General features: G+C 38.2%; 1 long non-coding RNA gene across 1 annotated transcript; it reads right to left on the bottom strand.

The window, feature by feature from the left end:
- Positions 1-3,189: 3,189 nt before the first annotated feature.
- Positions 3,190-4,002, bottom strand: LOC110680915. Its single transcript, XR_002503025.1, has 2 exons — positions 3,726-4,002; positions 3,190-3,660 (listed from the first exon to the last, which is right to left on the bottom strand). It is a non-coding gene; the product is annotated as an uncharacterized LOC110680915 (long non-coding RNA).
- Between the last annotated feature and the right edge of the window lie 15,130 nt (positions 4,003-19,132).

Raw genomic sequence — 19,132 nt, 5'->3', positions numbered from 1 at the left:
CTTTGGACATTTTTCAGATCGAATATTCACGAGAAAAACTATTCATCAGAACATTTGCTTTAATAATTCCAGAACAATTATTTAAATTTAATAATAAGGATCAATTACCTCAATTTTCATTGTGAACAATGTTGCCTTCAATTGATTTACAGTTCTCAAAACTATTTTTTTTTTCAAATTAAAAAGAGATTTGTCTAATAAAGTTATGAACCATTCTTTTTAATTTTTAATTCAGAACGGGATTCACTACTGCGACTAGTCAATATTGTGATATTACAGATCGGACTCGATTATCCGGTGACTCGATTATCAGGAATTCGATTATCCGGAGTTTTAAACTCGATTATAAACATAACTAGATTAGTTGACCCGTCCATTACTTCTTGAAGAATCGAAATCGATCAATTTATGACAAAGTTACAGCACTCCGAAGTTGGCCCAATTTTTGCCTGTCCCAGTTATTTTGACAACCCCCTATAGCTGTTTACTTGCAACTAATGGAGGTTAACTACAAAAGAAAATTGTAGTGCTGTGCTGTTTCACTCCACACTCCCCATTTCGCTACGGAAAGGCAAGTTTGTGAGATTTTTTGCGCTGTCGGTGTCGCCTTCACCTCAGTGCGATACGTACCCTCGGGACGAAAATATGTCGTCCCCATGGCACATGATGGCGCGCTCCAATGTGTGTGCATGTGTGCACGCTGTATGTGAGATCCTGCAACCACAGAGATGGCTATAAATTCAAAATAAATTCGATGACAATTGAGCATCTGTATTCATAGCCAGCGTTTGTGCTAGAGCCGATGCGAATGGCTTGTTCATACACTGAAATTTCAACGAGCTGAACGACTACGTAGCATGGCTCTGTGAAACTATCAGCGAGTCAGAAGAAATGGATAGAGTTCGAACGAAATGGCAGGATGTAGTTTTTACGATCCCGTTTGGGGGGAATAGTTCTGTAGGTCGAAATGTTGGTACAAAAGGACGCAGTCAATGACGAGGTTATTCAATTTGGAATTTATCGGGTAAAATATGGACCTCTCATTGAATGGCGGATTTCACGACGAGTACCGGTTGACTTAATGCGTGTAAATTGTGACTCACATAAATTTGGGGCAAATACATGACCATGACGACTTTTGTTATGGTATTTCAGAAGTATCCTGATCAAAATGCCTTTCTCTTTTAGATTCACATTTTGTTAAACACAACCACCATAACGCGATATACGCGAATGAAGTCGATGTTCTACTCTCAGACTAAACCTAAAATCAATTCGAAAAACAAAAAAGTTCATTTCGTAAAACGAGTTCTTTTGGAGTCCGTTTGTGAGAATTTTTTTAATCTTTATTATTTGAAGAAACTATGCAACGGATAAGTGAGCTAGCATACCATTGATTTTTAAGGAGACTTGGATCAGAGCTGTACATTGTACAGGGACCCCTGTAGGGCTAGGTTTAGAGTGGGTCGAGAGGGTCGGGGTCGTGGCTTAGGGCCCCCACATTTTATGGGCCTTCGTAATTATTTTTTGTACATAACCATGTACAAAATACAATACCATGTTTGAACTACAAACGATTGCACGCATGAGAGAACTGACAAGGGCAGGTCACGATGGTGTTACACGGGGTTTTCAATCGGACTATTTTTGTTAGATTCTACATGTTGGAATATGAAAAACTCCAAAGTCTTTCGGATGATGGACCAGTGGTGTAGCCAGGAGGGGCTCTGGAAGGGTCGATTTTGTACGAATATAGTATTATTGAATCAATTGAAAATTTGCCAAAAATATTTTTCTCAGTGTTCATAAGGATGGTAATGAACGGAATTGACATTAATACACACTAATGTAATGTATTTTTATGCCATTGGCGTAACTCACATGGAATACGGACACCAAAACAAATTTGGTTTTATTAGAATAGTTTACTCACAAGAAACCCATCCCGATTGCGCCTATGGCTTGGAAAAAATACATTTTAGACATGCATTGATGTCAATTTTGTTCTTTACCATCACAATAAATACTGAAAAAATATTGTTTTCAAATTTCCAATTGGCTTAATAATATAGTAAACGAGCAATGTTGCCCCTTTCAGAGCCCTTCCTGGCTACACCACTGGTCCATCACCCGAATGGCTTTGGGGTTTTTCATATTTTGACATGTAGAATCTAATAAAAATAGTCCGGTTGAAAACCCCGTGTAACACCATCGTGACCTTCCCTTGTGAGATTTCTAATAGCTAAAAGCGGCCCTGATGTAGATGATGTAGGCTCAGATACCTGTTTAAAAGACTTTGAGTCTAATTACGGTTTTGAATTAATAAATATTTATTTTATGAGTTCTGATTTTCAATCAAATCTTGGTAGATTCGTAGGCCTCCAAATATCTGGAGCATTGGTGAGCTTTGAAGCTATACAAATTTTCTTCGAATCTGAACTATTATTATTCTTATTTATTAAAGAAATCAATAGTACTCGCCTTTTTAACGGTATTTTTTGGACAAATTCCGATATTTTTCTCCTGAGGTCCATAGTTTTAACGTCTTCTACATGTTACACTAGTAAAAGTGGACGAAATAATATTTTTTGGGTGATTTTATGCCGGTGTTTGTGATTCGAAGCATCCGGGTAAATTGAATCTTACACGGTACATGAGTTGAAGGCTGAAGATGTAAAGTTTATTTAGATTTCAACGTTTGATATATTTTCAAAATCATAAATTTTGTAAAATGAGTAAGCCAAAGACTTTGATACTGTTTAGACTGATGTAAATAATAATTTTCTTTTATGTCCAAAGCCATTTGGGAGACCCAAGGTCGTGGAAAATATTTAGGGTACAAACTTTAGTAGAAACAAATAAAATACAAAAGAGTTGCAAATTTAATTTTTTTACTTTGAACTGTGCACAATGGTCGGAAAAAAACGTAGTTTGGCCAAAACTAGTTTTATTGCCGTAATCGATGAAATATGTAATTCGAATATGTTATTTAGCGTTTTTATTGTTTCAGAAGGGGTTATTCACATATAATTCCCGAGACTCCCTTGGGTATCCCTGAAGAGCTAATGGCTTCCAACCACTCCCGGGTAACTATCTCAATAACACGAGACCCCTGAACTGTGTCGCAGGGTCGGCATGTTACTGGGTAATCGGAGGGGCTTTGCGAACAAAGTATGAAAACTACGAATATTCACATTTTTAAACATTTATTTGTCCCTTGTGTGGCGTGTGGGTGTGGGTTTGAACATTTGTGTGGCGTGTAAGCGAGACTTGTCGGGGAATTTCTGTACTCACTGCTGCAGCTACCGGTGCTTCTTCTTCATCGCGTTGGCCCACATGGCTGCTCCTGCACTACCGTGTGGCCAGAAACTCGCAGCGAGGCTGCTCGGGGTTGGTGGAATGGTGGATTGCTGCATCCAGCGGGCGTTGCTGGCGATGTTTCGGCGGACAGGCGTCTTCCTTCCTTGACGAGATCGGCACGGCTCAAGACGATACCGGAATGACCGTGCCGAGAAGGGAACCTCCTTTACAATTAAGGCCGAAGGCCTGAGGGATCCGTCGGATGACGGACGAGGACGAATCCTTTGCTGTTAGGCTCGGAAGCCATCTTGACTTCCGAGCCGCCGTGTGTTGACCGTTCTTAAAAACGGATACGAGGTCCTAGTAAAAAGAATTTTGTGGTTTACCGCCAGGGTGGTCAAAAGGCAAATTCTGAACCTAGTTACCTGAACGGAGGCAGCTCCCTTTTCCAACACCCTAACAAGAGGGGGGGTTACACTTGCACTGCACTTCTACCGATATTATGGTCTTCACACACGGACGCCTGAATAAAATCTGCCAAATCTTCTATTTTAGAAGATAGCAGCGCCCAGCAAATTTAATCTTTGTTTGCTTTATCGGCTTTCGCGCTAGCACCATTTTTGTGCGAGATTTGAGATTTCCCTTCAGGAACGGCAGTGGATTTATTTGCAGCGGTACGGACTCTCGCTATAATGTAGCCTTCTGTGTTTCATAATTATAAACGTAAATTTTCACAAAACATCATATCATACAAACATAAAAATCTAAAAATTGGAACCAACCGGTTACACACATATTACGTAACTTTTTTTAAAACAGTTTTTTTTATTAGAAATGCAATCAAATTTGGCTGAAAGCACAAACTTTGTTTGTATTTTAACGAATTTGATCAAATTATGTATGAAGAGTGGTTAAATATATTTTATATCAACTTTGTATGAAAAATATTGTCAAAATGTATGAAAATATTGCATTATTCAAATAGCTCTAACTTGTAAATCAGCAAATTTCTGCAAAAATATGTAAATGTTTTTTGTAAGATGCAAAGATGCATTTTAATGTGCAATATTCAAAATGGCGGCGACATGACGCGACAAGAGTTGTTTTCCATGTTCAAAATCATCAAAATTACTAATGTGTAATATTGAACAGTATCATAGTTTCAACCAAATATTTTTTTCCATCCTCATGCTCGATAAAAGTGTTGAACCATAAGCTTTCAGATAGTGCGCAACTTTGGGAAAATATTGCACTCCTTAAATATGAATTTTGTACTTTATTTTATTGTTAAATTTTTCAGTGTTTCGACTTCAGTCAGTTTGATGTCATAAAAGGCAAATACATTTAAATTTTAATTCAAGTTCAATTAAGAATAATATAATACATGATGTATATTTTAAAATAATAAAAACCATAAAAATCTCAAAAAAGTGTTTTGGTAGTTTTGGCCGCTTCTTTCTATGAAGCCCGACCATTGTGCAGTGATTAAAAAGTATTGTTGACTTTAAAAACGTTATTATCCTGATAGGGCTTGACAGAGTCATTCCTTGCTTAGCGCTTGCACGAGTAAGTTGGCATGATCCGGGTCTCATCACACGGGACTCTTTGGAAAGTCCTTAGCCTCTTGCCCAGCAACTCCAATCCTTACCTCCTCGTTGTACTGGCCGGGGTACGAGTAACCTTAGGTAAGATCGGGTAGCCAACCCTTGGTCGGAACTCTTGTCGTATGCTAACATGGAATGGGGGTAAGGGGGGGGGGGGGGGGTGTTTGTTTTGATTTTGCTTCTGCAAACGTTGAGCGTCTGTTCCCATGTCAGGGGCGGCTGATCATCGTCCGAGTGCCAGAGAAGGACTCTAAACTTAATTGTGCACCGCAATCTCCGGAAATCTAGGAAGTTGGTTTCAGGCCCTGCAAGCCAGCCGTAAAAAAATCCAAGCTATGAATAATCAACGAGAGAACCAGGACATTCGGCGAAGACCACAGCAACGTAAAGGGACTAGCGATTGGAAGCTCGGTACGTGGAACTGTAAATTTCTCAACTTCATCGGAAGCACACGGGACCGCGGATTCGGCATCGGAGCGTTACTGGAAGTGTATTGGAAGGGATCAAAGCTGCGAACGTTCAGAGGTAACCATACCATATACCAGAGCTGCGGCAACACACACGAGCTGGGAACAGCTTTTATAGTGATGGGTGATATATGCGCGTGATCGGGTGGTGGCCGATCAAGGAGAGAATGTGCAAGTTGAGGCTCAAAGGCCGGTTCATCAACTTTAGCATAATAAACGTGCACAGCCCTCACTGGTGATGATAAAGACGCTTTACGCGCAGCTCGAACGTGAGTACGACCGCTGCCCAAGCCACGACGTCAAAATCATCATAGGAGATCTAAACGCTCAGGTTGGCCAGGAGGAGGAATGCAGACCGACTACTGGAAAGTTCAGCGCCCACCGGCTGACGAACGAAAACGGCTTACGACTAATTGATTTCGCCGCCTCCAAGAATATGGTCATTCGTGGCACCTATTTCCAGCACAGCCTTCCATACCGATTCTATGGACATTTCTCTTCCGTCATAAAGCTCGAAAAACAGCTCCTTTTAAGACACCCCAATACATTTGGTTTGGTTTTGCAAATATTTGAAATCGGAAATGTGTCAAACTTACTTCTAAAGAATAAATAATTGTATATCTTCAAAGTTTGTACGGATAATTTGCGGACACCCTGTATACATCAAAGTGAGCGAGAGTTATTTTCAGACATCGGCTTCGTGGCCAAATCGCTTCCTACACTGAAACAAGCGTTGCAGTAATGAGAACCATGAACGTGTTTTTAAATTTACTATTCCAACCACGATTGAGCTATCATGAACGCTTTTTATTTGCGTATTGTTCCCTCTCAATTCAACCGCGTCGATAGCCGAGCGGCTAGCGTTCGCGCTTGACAATCGCCAGATCCTCGGTTCGATTCTAGTCTGCTGCAAGCGACTACACTGAGAACAGCGTTGCGGTTGAAAATACTATATCAGAGGGTTAAATTAAATACACAACGCCACTTGATTTGTGCAGACTAAATTCGCATTTATTTAGAATATTTTGTGCATTCAATTTTACCATGGCACCATTTGTATAGTAAAAATTACTATATCATGGTTAATATCTTGCAGCAGACTAGAATCGAACCGAGGATCTGGCGATTGTCAAGCGCGAACGCTAGCCGCTCGGCTATCGACGCGGTTGGATTGAGAGGGAACAATACGCAAATAAAAAGCGTTCATGATAGCTCAATCGTGGTTGGAATAGTAAATTTAAAAACACGTTCATGGTTCTCATTACTGCAACGCTTGTTTCAGTGTAGCGTTCGCGCTTGACAATCGCCAGATCCTCGGTTCGATTCTAGTCTGCTGCAAGTTTTTAACCATGATATAGTAATTTTTACTATACAAATGGTGCCATGGTAAAATTGTATGCACAAAATATTCTAAATAAATGCGAATTTAGTCTGCACAAATCAAGTGGCGTTGTGTATTTAATTTAACCCTCTGATATAGTATTTTCAACCGCAACGCTGTTCTCAGTGTACCAATCACTTATTGGTCAAATCATGGGATTTTTGTCCAGGGATGGCACGGGATGGACACTCTAGTCTAAGGTGAATAACATAGTAAAAGTTTAAAAGAAATAAAATGATTTCCAGAAAAAAAAAAGAATTTCTAAAATTACTTAACTCAATTTAGGAACTTGATAAGGCAAATTCCGTATGTGTAATGTATGTAAATAATAACACATCACCAACAAGAAAGTGAAAATAAATTTGCTATCATAATGTAGGGAAAATCATTTTCGTTTTGTGAATTATTAGAAGCGCATACCTCCAGGGTTAACCATCCAAGAGCGTCTCTGCAAAAAAAAATCATATATATCAGTCGAAGCTCCATCGTAGCAGAACAATCACTCAGAACGACGAAGTTTGAATGTGTTTTTGTGTTTTACCACAAGTTGATTGATTTTGACTGTTTGATTTTATTTGCTCTCAGTTCGACTTTGACGTGCAATGCAATCGGCATCCACTTCCTTCTTAATCTTTCCTCCGGGGAAGTAACAATAATCCCGCCACCGCTTACAAATAAACAGATTTCCGATTCCGAGTTTGGATTCCACCGCCGCACATCGAATTCTCCGACAAACACACACATGACGAGGTCGTCTTTAATCGGATTTAAATCGACTCGATTCACGTGATGTTACGTATCTTTGAGAGGGAGACTTGAGTCGCATCATCGAGTAGGACGTCACTTGTCGGTTCCGCTGATAACAACTTCGTAGAAGAGGGCGCCTGCTGCACAGAGGAGATACTAAAACAAATTAGTGGCCATAATTTTAAATTTGGGGCCATCCTTAGCCGAGTGGTTAGAGTCCACGGCTACAAAGCAAGGCCATGTTGAAGGTGGCTGGGTTCGATTCCCGGTTGGTCCAGGATTTTTTCGTAATGCTAAATTTTCTGATTCCCTGGGCATAGAGGTTCATCGTACCTGCCACACGATATATGAATGGAAAAATGGCAACTTTGGCAAAGAAAGCTCTCAGTTAATAACTGTGGAAATGCTCATAAAACAGCTGAGAAGCAGGCTCTGTCCCAGTGAGAAGTAATGCCAAGAAGAAGAAGAAGAATTTGAAATTTGGCATCATTAATCACGCTATACATAGATACACCCGATTCTGCTTTTGCTTTTGGATTTTTTTACAAGGCCGTGGTAATAGAGCAAAACCTAGAATGCCGTGAAAAGTGTACTGTGATCTGTCAAACTTTGGTACCGGTGACGTCCTTAGAAAATCGCTATTTTTCCTTCCTTCGGGACATCAAAATTGACAGGTACTGGCACCATTATTTTCAAGTTTTGTTGCAGAGCGCCTAATTGCAGTACCAAGGGACAAAAACAAAAGGTTGCACTGAAAATGTGTCGACCCTGAATGAAAAAATTAAGCCTGCTTACAAAAAAAAATATATTGTGGCAAAAAAAATCCAAAAAACTATTGAAACATATAATTTTCTTTTAATTGTTTGACTCCTTGGCGAGCAATGGGTACACCAATTTATTCTAATCGAATCAATTTTGATCTATTGCGACAATACTCCAAAGAAATACAATCCAAAATTAACTTAAAAGCTGCCAATAACAGCATGGTATCCGGTAAAATTACTCAATCATAGGTGGATATGTGCCATAAAACGGTTAAAAATAAATCTTAATTAATCTAAAATTGGTTTTGGTTCATATTAGGATATAAGAAGATAATTAAACTCAGCAAATAATTTCGACCGTGATTGACCCGAATTGTTCCTGTGTGCGCTAGTGCACAAACCGGTGCCCCGGTCGGTTTGTGGATTACATCTGGATTTGTTGCACACCGATTGTTAATCGATGAGATCCGATCGGATCAGATAAGCACGCAGACAGCTGATGCCATCGTAGCTCTGGTCGTCGTTGTGCGGAACTAAGACAGGAACCTCGGCGACCTTCGCTGATGTTGTTATCGTTGCAATTAAATCCCCCGCACTTCCATAAGGAAGCGGACACTTGTTGTTTTCGGGCCGCACGAAAATTAGTCAGCACTTTGGATGGCGTTGAGTTAGGTTTTCTATTTTTTTCCATAAAGATTGATATTTTGCCTAATTTGATATTTTTTCGAGAAAGGTGAGAAATTTATCAAAGAGTCGACCAGATGCTTTACAGTTGAGGTCAAAATATTGAGGATTCAAACTCTAGTGGAATTAAATGATATAATGTTATGTTCAGTTTTCATGTTCTATGTTATCCAATTTTATGCACAAAGAACGGTACGCCTCCCAGCTGATTGTACTGGTTTCACTCACCTGCCTTAGCCAGATGTAAATCTTTGGTGGTCGTTACCTGTTGGAACCGGAAAGAACATGACTTCAAGCTTTCTTGATTCTAACTTCATCGACGGCGGTGGCTGGCGTCCAGTTGTTTGCCTGTCTCTGCGAAATAAACTTTTAACTTTTCTCATAAATGATGGCACATGAAATGCATAAATCAAAACTTTGCAGCTTGTTTGCGTCATTTCGATTTCTTCCCTCTTTTGTGGTCGGTTGTGTGGAGCAGTTCCAATTTTACTTCCACACCCCCTGACCCAACATTTGTTGAGTTAAGGGCACCAACATGGTACTGGCTTTTGGCCTGATTGGGTCAGTATGTTGTAGAGTCAAGTTTGATGAATATTTCCAGAGAAATCTGTCAATTTTCTGAATGAGTTTCGTCATCTTCTTAATCATTGCTGTGATTTTTGTTATCCTTATCGAACCATGTAGGAAAACGTGCAGAATCCATGCATATTGGTAACCGGACACCGGGAGATTTTCCAGATTCTCCTAGGTCATGTCAAAATGGCATTTTTTCTGTCGCTTGTATTTTTGTGCAGTGTGAAGTAACAATTCTCCAGAAATTAGAACTAATAGGAAGTTGAATACCGGTGAACGCATGAAGATTCGTTGGAATTTCCATGGAACAATTTTAACTTGGTTGTTATATTTTTATGTAAATTTTAGGACCTTAGACCAATTATTTTAAAACTAGCTGAAATTAACGAAAGTGAATATAAAAGTTCTTCTTCTTCTTTCTGGCGTTACGTTCCCACTGGGACAGAGCCTGCTTTTCAGCTTAGTGGTTCTTATGAGCACTTCCACAGTTTATTAACTGAGAGCTTACTATGCCATTGACCATTTTTGCATGCGTATATCGTGTGGCAGGTACGATGATACTTTATGCCCTGAGAAGTCGAGAAAATTTCTACCTGAAAAGATCTCGATTGGTGGGATTTGAACCCACGATCCTCAGCTTGATCTTGTTGAATAGCTGCGCGTTTACCGCTACGGCTATCTGGGTCCCTAAAAGTTCTTGATAATATTAAATAATTGACCAGCTAGTTGTTCCATTGCGCTACAGCTTACCAAATGGTCAAGGCCATCAAATGGTTGTCACGGACCTGAGTTGTGATCAATTTTAAATTGTTTAGAGTTAAGGCGTGTTGTGTTTTACATTACAATTTGCAATATTTTAAAGAAAATTCATAAAAGTTATTGGTTGCTGTGTATTAGCAATTTGTATGCTTGGGTTCCCATAGCCAGTTCCCTGGGATCTCGTAGAAATGAAAATAAATTCATACATCTTATAGAACCATACCATGCGATACATCAACTTTTCAAAATTTTTTAGAGAATCCAGTAGATACAGCTTTGTTCAGAATAATAGTAAAGGAAACCGATTTTCATACAAAATGCTCACATTTGGCATGCTGTAACGTTGTTTTCTCAGATCAATCGACATGGAATTTTGACAGAGAGCTTCAAATTGTTAGAGTGTAAGCGATGTTTTTTAGTATCAGATATCTGACAGCATGGCTTTCGAAAGAATACAATCGAATCGTGTATGTTTATGTTTTCAACATAATATAAACCAGTAAGGAACCAGAACGTGTTTTACTCTGTTTCCACGGTAAATTCCCACAGGTTATGGGCCCAGAAGAGTAATTAATGCAGCGAAAACGAAAGTAGCGAATAGTGATTAGTACGTTGATAAGAGACAAAAGCGATTTGTGGATTTTGTAATCGTAAAATGGACATGGAATTGAAAGCTGTAACCATTCGACTGAATTTCCAGGAGCGAACAAATCAAATACTGATTCGAGAAGAGCTTTGGCGAGATATCGCTGATAATCTTCCAGCGGTTGGCAAGCGATCTGAGGTTTGGGTGGATAAATATGAGAGAGCAGCGGCTACGATCAGTTATTTAGTGGAAAATAGCCAGCTGCAGCTGATCAAAAATGCAAGTACAGCTCAGGAGACATGGAATATATTACGCGACTACCATGTTCGACAGTCTTCTGCAGGAAAAAATTGGCCTAGTGAAACGTTTATGTCACTTGGAAAATGGAAGAAAATGGAAACGTAGAAAACACATGATCGAGATGGATTCGTTATTCGACAAACTGGCGGAAGTGGGTTGCGAGATTTTGGAGGAAATGAAATGCAGTTTCATCATGACAAGTCTTCCAGAATCCTATGATAGTTTTGTTACTATGGCGGAAGGATTTGATGGAAAATTTACTGAGAAAGTGATGAAAGCAAAGCAAAGTTCTGTTCAGGAGGAGAAGGTGATGAAAGCTGCAGTGTCGAAAGGAAGGAAATCATCCGGTGTGGAATAGCCAGATGACCGTCGTGTTTGTTTTGATTGTGGCAAACCAGGCCATATCAAAAGGAATTGCTACATATACTTGTCGAGACTAGCTGAAGAACAAGGTGTCCACCGTGAAAACACTGCAGACAGGAGTGATGCGAAGGTTGCTGCTCAGAAGAAAGATAATCGGTCTACAGTATCTTAACCGATTTTGGCAACAAGGCGTGATTTTTATGTTGCAAATTGGGGATGTTGCCAAAATCGGGAATTTTGAAATAATTATGTTTTTTATCGTTTTATTCTCTAAATGTATAAAAAAAAATGCATGTAAACTGTTACGAATGATGTGAACAATGTCTGGGAGCCTTCTTCAATTCAGTTTTTGACGCATAAGCATAGACATCATGTACTATGGTTAGATGTACCATCTGAAAAGCACGCTTGTTGTACATATTACAAGCGTGGTATTACTTTCAGTGGTTATTTGCGACTGTTCTAGAGTGCAAATGTGCAACTTAAAAGCAATACCATAGATATAAAATACAGGATCTTTTCGAGTGAATTTATTGTTGGGATTCCTGAACATAGAGTGCAATTTTGGTTACCATACGTATTATGTAGTGGACAAGGTTCTTAGTTGAAAAAGTGGAAGTTCTTATAAATTATTATGCTAAAATCAATGTTATCACAGTCGAAATGTTATGTCAAGTATGAATATAAAAGAGAAGATGAAAGATATCCATCCAATATTTACAGTAAGGCTCGTAAAAAAAACTACAAGTCTTTTTGGATCATAGCACTTTCTCAATGCTTTTTATTAGTGACCATTTATAGAGAGATAAGCGGAAGTAAAATGGAATGATTTGGCAACAGACCAGCAGTGCTGATTTTGCTTGGCGTAGAGAATAATATTGTAACACGGACATGACTTTTTCATTGCTAAAAAGTGTATTTTGTTTTGTTATAGATCTTTGAGCTACATATCCAAACTAATAAAAAGCCGAAAAAATTCAATAACTAAAAATCGCATTGACAAAATTTAAAAAGAAAAATATTTATTTTTTTAGCTTCATGTAAAATTACTTTTACCGAAATAATTTCAAGCGGATAGCATTACTCCTGAAGAAAAGTTCAAAACAAACATAACGCATGTTCGTTTGGCTCACACTTTGACAGCTCTCGCTGCTCGATTGGCTCACACTTTGACAGACATGTCAGCTTCCGCGAATCTCTCTATAAAGGATAACTACTTTTTATCGAGACCGCCAGACCCTGAAATAGAGTAATGACGAGTTCTACTTTATGCATTATGTTCGTTTGCTGAGATGCGTGAAATATTTTGCTGAGAGTAGCAAAATGAAGGATCAGAGGATTGGAAGGAGTTTCTTGTAAAAAAATTAGTTAAAGAAAATAATTTGTGCAGCAATTGTTGAAGCAACATGAGGAGTAATATTTGAATTAAATATTGGTGAACATTGTTGAAAGTTTTGCTGATGAAATTTTAAATTTCATTCATTTCATTGAGTATATTTTTTCCTGAGAATACCGTTTGATTTTTACGAATTCTTGGAGAAACTGCTTGCGCAATCTCGTTGGCACATATAAATTTTCACAAGGATTTCACCAATTGATGCTTTTGATGGAAATACAATCGATTCAATAGGGATATAATTTTTGATTTTATATTTGTGGGATTTACTGCAATATCCGTAAAAATTAAACGTATGGTAGAAAAAAAATAGCTTAGATTTTGCGGAATCAGTTGGAAACAATTGTAATAATCAATACTTTAACTCTCTCCTTGCAGAAAAAATGTGTGCGAATTAACGTTATTTATAATAACATTAAAAATTTCTGGTGAAATTTTAAATTGTAGCGGTGTTATCATATGTCTATAGTAAGCATCCACATATTCTCCTGTACCACCTTCCAGCTGTTGCAAGGATGTGTCCAGTGCTGTTAACATTCGACAGTTTCCACGACGTTCGTTTTGATGCCATGGTCAACAGTCATTTTATTTTCCTGTATTCATTCGCTTCCGTCACTTCTCACACACAGCACGAGTAAAATCCAGTAAAATAAACATCGAGAATCACAAAAAACTGTCAATTCAATGTCTTCTGACACGATGACATTTGCATAAATCATAAGCTTTGCGTATAATTCTGACATATCGGATCATAAAAAAACATGAATAGTTTGATCTTGCTTGTTATGTCGAATGTTACACACATACAGTGAAGGCAGCGCCGTGACGTTTCCTAGCGAAGCTAACAAGGTCTCAATTGACATTTTTCTTCCCAACATTCGTTTGACCGTTCGTGTTGTGAATGTTTAAGGGAAGCGCTGCCGAATATCAGCGAAAACGTGTCGACTACCGTGATAACTTACAACGCTGATGTGGTCAGAAAAACTCTGAACTGCTGAAGAAGCGTCAGTCTGGTCAAGATTGCTGAAGAAAATTTCCAAATGTCTATATTGGTCTATATAAAAAACGACGGTAAGAAGGAAACCACATAATTTTTAACAATGTCCAAAGAATTTTGAATATGGGCTCTTTTTATTAATTCTTCGAATTCCTCTATAAACGTTTTTCAATGACTACTCGAAACCCATTCTCAAAATTTTACTATTGCCAAAATTGTCATCTAGAGTTATGAATAAAGTTTTCTCAATGTTTTCCTTTAACAACTGTTTTTGAAATGTCGACAGAAATACATGAAACAAAACACTCAACCAATTGTTCAATATTTTACAGATTAACTTAATCAATGATCACGGCATAATTCGAATATATTTTCTGGCTCATCAGACCGCCACATAATCCTATTGATATGTTTTAAAACATACAACCACAATAACAACAAAATATATGCAATCAACACTGTATTACTGAGCGTCTTAACATTTGATGCTCTTATTGTCGGTTACCATCGTATTCCACCCAATTTATGATGCCTTTCATACTATGTAGCAATAATTTATACAACTTGCCTTTATAAGACTTCTTCTAAACGTTAAACTATAACTTTGGAATATACAAGTTCTACGTTCCACATCACGTTTTCTTAGCTCGCAATGGCCACCACCATTTTCATTTTGACTTATTTCCCATTTTGTTTTAGCTCTAAATGTTGGGTTTCCAGTAATTAATAATCAATTGAAAATATTTTTCAATGTGTTGCCAAAATCGGGAAGAAATTGTTGCCAAAAACGGGTGTTGCTAAAATTGGGGGTAGCCAAAATCGGGTGTTGCCAAAATCGGGAAGGCACTGTATTTGTTTCTCTGCCATGGATGAGTTTAGTGGTAGTGGTGGATGGATCATCGATTCAGGGGCATCACACCATATGACATCTGATCGGTCGTTTTTCTATCAATTGCAAATGAAGCACTATAAACTTTGCCTGGCATATGAAAAGGAGATAGATATTGTTGGTGTTGGAGAAGAACACTTCACAGGATTCGACATTAAATGGTGAAAGGGCTTGGTGAATGTTTTGTTAGTTCCGTTTCTGTTTCCACGGTAAATTCCCACACAAATATGCTCAATTTGATTATCACAAAATTTTTAAAGCGCCGGTTGTTTGTTAAGCATAGATTTTTAAGAATTTAGGGCTGATTTCATCTTTGAAAAACAATTTTCTTGATTCATTATTCTGAATTATGAGAAGATTCTGCATTCCAGAGCATCCAATTTGATCCAAGATTCTATTAAATTTGAAAATGGTCATGGGTTTGCAACATTTTATGAAGTCTTTAATCTCTATAAGTTTGCCTGCTGGGCATTCGGTCAATCGATACAGGAATACAAGTCGATGTCTTCTATACGGATTTCATATTAGCATTTGATCGTGTGAATCATGCTATTCTCCTTTGAAAGCTTGAGAAGTTGGGGATGTCGCCAGAACCTCGTTAGATGGTTCGAATCGTATGTTTCCGGCAGATCTATGAAAGTACGGATTGGGGCAGCTCGTTCGGATTCTTTTGCTATTCCTTCAGGAGAGCCACAAGGAGCAAGCTTGGACCTCTCTTGTTATCTCTGTTTATCAATGATGTTGCCTTCATTGTGCCTCGCGGAGAAACGAGTCCTCTTTGCAGATGACGTTGAAGATTTTCATGGTGGTCAATTGCATTGAAGATGTTGGCAATTCTTGCGAATTCTGGAGCAGGTGTAATAAACTAGAGCTTTGCGTAATGAATACAACTTAAATCACTTTTAGCAGAAAACATAATCCAATCCATTTCAATTATTCATTGTCTGGTCAAACATTGGAACGTAAAAACGAGGTTAAGATCTTGTAGTGACACGGGATAAAGAGCTGACATTCAGGCCGCACTATGAGGACGTTCTTTCTAGAACAAACAAGCAGCTTGGTTTTGACTTAAGATTGCAGAAGGTTTTCTTGGATCTTTTGTGCCTAAAATCATAGTACTGTGCCTTAGTTCACTCAATTTTGTAAGCTGCTGTTGTATTTTGGTGCCCGTACAATAGAGTTCAGATCGATCGTATCGAGGCTGTGCAACGGAAGTTCGTGCGACTGGCTCTCAGGAAACTTCCGTTGCGTGATATAATTTTTGATATGCTGCTTGGGTTGGATACTTTGGAAAGTAGAAGGGTTTCAATGCAATCAAGTTTTATAGGCAAGATCTTTAAAGGCGAAATTAATACTCCAGCTTTACTCCACGAGCTGCGTATATATGTCCCAGAACGCCCTCTGAGACCGACGCAACTTTCTCAGTATGGATGCGCGCAATAGCTGATACAGATAACATGATCCGATTAACTTATTGTTGTCACGATTATTAAACATCCTTGACAACTTTTAAGAGATAAATAGTATGTGGAAAGTCTGTCACAATTAACATTACAGCTCTATCCCACCCTACAAAAACCTGCTTCAGACCGTTCTCTAGACTAGCAATCATTGGGTTCCATAAGGGCCCAGATAGCCGTAGCGGTAACGCGCAGCTATTCAGCAAGACCAAGCTGAGGGTCGTGGGTTCGAATCCCACCGGTCGAGGATCTTTTCGGGTTGGAAATTTTCTCGACTTCCCAGGGCATAGAGTATCTTCGTACCTGCCACACGATATACACATGCAAAAATGGTCATTGGCATAGAAAGCTCTCAGTTAATAACTGTGGAAGTGCTCATTAAGAACACTAAGCTGAGAAGCAGGCTTTGTCCCAGTTGGGACGTAACGCCAGAAAGAAGAAGAAGAAGGGGGAAGGAAAATATCCTAACAATATACTCTCATATTTTTTAAAAAGGGTTCCGATTTTGACATTGTTCCGTTATTGGCAACTAAAAAATTTCAACTTTTCATCTTCTTTTTCTTCTTGGCATTGACGTTCTCACTGGACAGAGCCTGCTTCTCAGCTTAGTGTTCTTATGAGCACTTCCACAGTTATTAAACTGAGAGCTTTCTGTGCCACAGTTGCCATTTTCGCATTCGTACATCGTGTGGTAGGTACGATTATACTCTATGCCCAGGGAATTCAAGGAAATTTCCATTACGAAAAGATCCTGGACCGACCGGGAATCGAATCCAGACACCTTCAGCATAGCTTTGCTTTGTAGCCGCAGATTCTAACCACTCGGCTAAGGAAGGCCCTAAATTTCAACTTTTATTTTGCCAAAAACGGAATTCCACTGTATAAGCAATTATAACAAGTGGTCCATGATATGGAAGACTTGTTTTCCCCAATTATGGATCACTCCAAACACAGTAGTTTCTGTGTACCGTTTTGATTCATTTTACGGACACTTAAGGCCTCAGTGAAGTATAACTCACAAAAAAGCATATAAAAATAAATAACTCCGTATGATTCCCTCCGCGTTATCGAACCTTCAAACCCTTTAACTTTCGAATGGTAAGTGAAGATTTCGATTCCGAAACATGAAAAATTTTAAATAAATAGAAATGTGTGGACTTTACATGATTCTTATTCCGGACGCTTCCTTACTTTTGCCTCATATTCCGGACACTTCGATTTGAATTCCGGACAGGTCAAACAAATCATAAATAGAAAAGTCAAATCATAAAATTAAATCGTTTAAACCACTAAAGAGTCACCTAAGGAAGGTGGGCATTATACATTTTTATAGATATCTATGGAAAATGCTTGTTAAAACGAGAGTTGAAAGTGAGAACTTTTGACCGGCAAAATTGAAATATTTTCGTGTGAAATGTTTCCCATACAAAGTAGAGTGTCCGGAATTTGAAAGCTGTCCGTAATATGAATCAAAACGGTACTTTTACATTGCACAATATTCGAATAAAATAAAGTGTGGTCAAAACAAGTGTTAACGCGATGGAAAAACTAATCTTTATATGCTTTTTTTTTGTTCTTATTGTCTCAGAAAGGATTGTTCACATACCATTATTCATTCATTTAAAATGCAACGCAAATTGTAAATACTAATTTTGTTTGAATTTGGTCGAATTTTATTAAAATGAGTGTGAATAGACAATAAGGCATGTTTTAAGCAAATTTATTCTAATATAGAAATTGTCCAAATATATGTAAAATATTGCATTTTTCAAACAGCTCTTATTCAGAAATCGGCAAATTTCTGCAAAATATTTACACGTTTTTTGAGAGATAAAAGGATGCCTTCAAAAGTATGCTATTTGAAATGGCGACGAACATGACATGACATAAGTTGTTTTTGAAGTTAAGTACTTATTTATTTACATCACATTTCTATGTTTTTACTTTAGCCCAGTGTTCTCAACCTTTTTGCAGCTGCGACCCCCTTTGAAGTTCTACAAACATCCCGCGGACCCCTAAAATGGATGGCTTTGATATGAAAGTTTATGAAAGCCTGCCAAAGATTTCATTATGGACCAGCAATACGCTTGTCAGGTACATCTAAAAGACACACCTACTTAAGAAAAGCAGAGGAATCTACAAATTCATTTCTCATTACTGTGGTCAAACAAGAGTGATTTTTTTAGTAAAAGAGAAAAATATTGAAAAAAAACTACTTTTAATCAAGACTAATTTTCATTTTAGACAAATTTGGAACTCCACAACTTTCACAAATTTAACTTTGAAAGCATGATGCTTAGAGCTTCAAAATTAATTGGAAAATAACAAAATTTTGAAGACTTTATTGAAGGTCATATTTCATAACCTGAAAATTCACCTTCAAATCGCTTGCACCACCTCTAAATCTCAATACTTTTGGCTCTAAATTTGAGGTTTACCATTTTATGTTATTTGAATTCAGAAGAGCACACGAATTTTTGGTTTTGTGAACTTTCGAAAAATAAGCCACACATACCGACAATACTTCTGCCAAAATCATCTGGAATCCCAAATATTTTTTTCTAAGATTTTTGACAAAAGTTTACTTAACTGCTTTCTTATAGTCCTAGAATAAACTTCTTAGAAGAATCATGCAAATATCAGCAGCAAATCAGGTAGATGAGATACTTCTGCTAGCTTGTTAAAAATATCCACAATAGTACAATGAAGTTCTGTTCGAAATTCTAAAGATTTTCATTGGATTTGAAAGGTATGTTTTGGGCATTCTCATTCCAGTTAGCCGTAGCGGTAAACGCGCAGCTAATCAGCAAGACCAAGCTGAGGGTCGTGGGTTCAAATCCCACCGGTCGAGGATCTTTTCGG

Source organism: Aedes aegypti, unplaced genomic scaffold (genome assembly GCF_002204515.2).
Source record: "Aedes aegypti strain LVP_AGWG unplaced genomic scaffold, AaegL5.0 Primary Assembly AGWG_AaegL5_hic_scaff_1998_PBJ_arrow, whole genome shotgun sequence".
In the NCBI taxonomy this organism is placed as follows: Eukaryota; Metazoa; Arthropoda; class Insecta; order Diptera; family Culicidae; genus Aedes; species Aedes aegypti.
The sequence above is the reverse complement of the archived record's forward strand: the minus strand, read 5'-3'. Positions and strand labels throughout refer to the sequence as shown.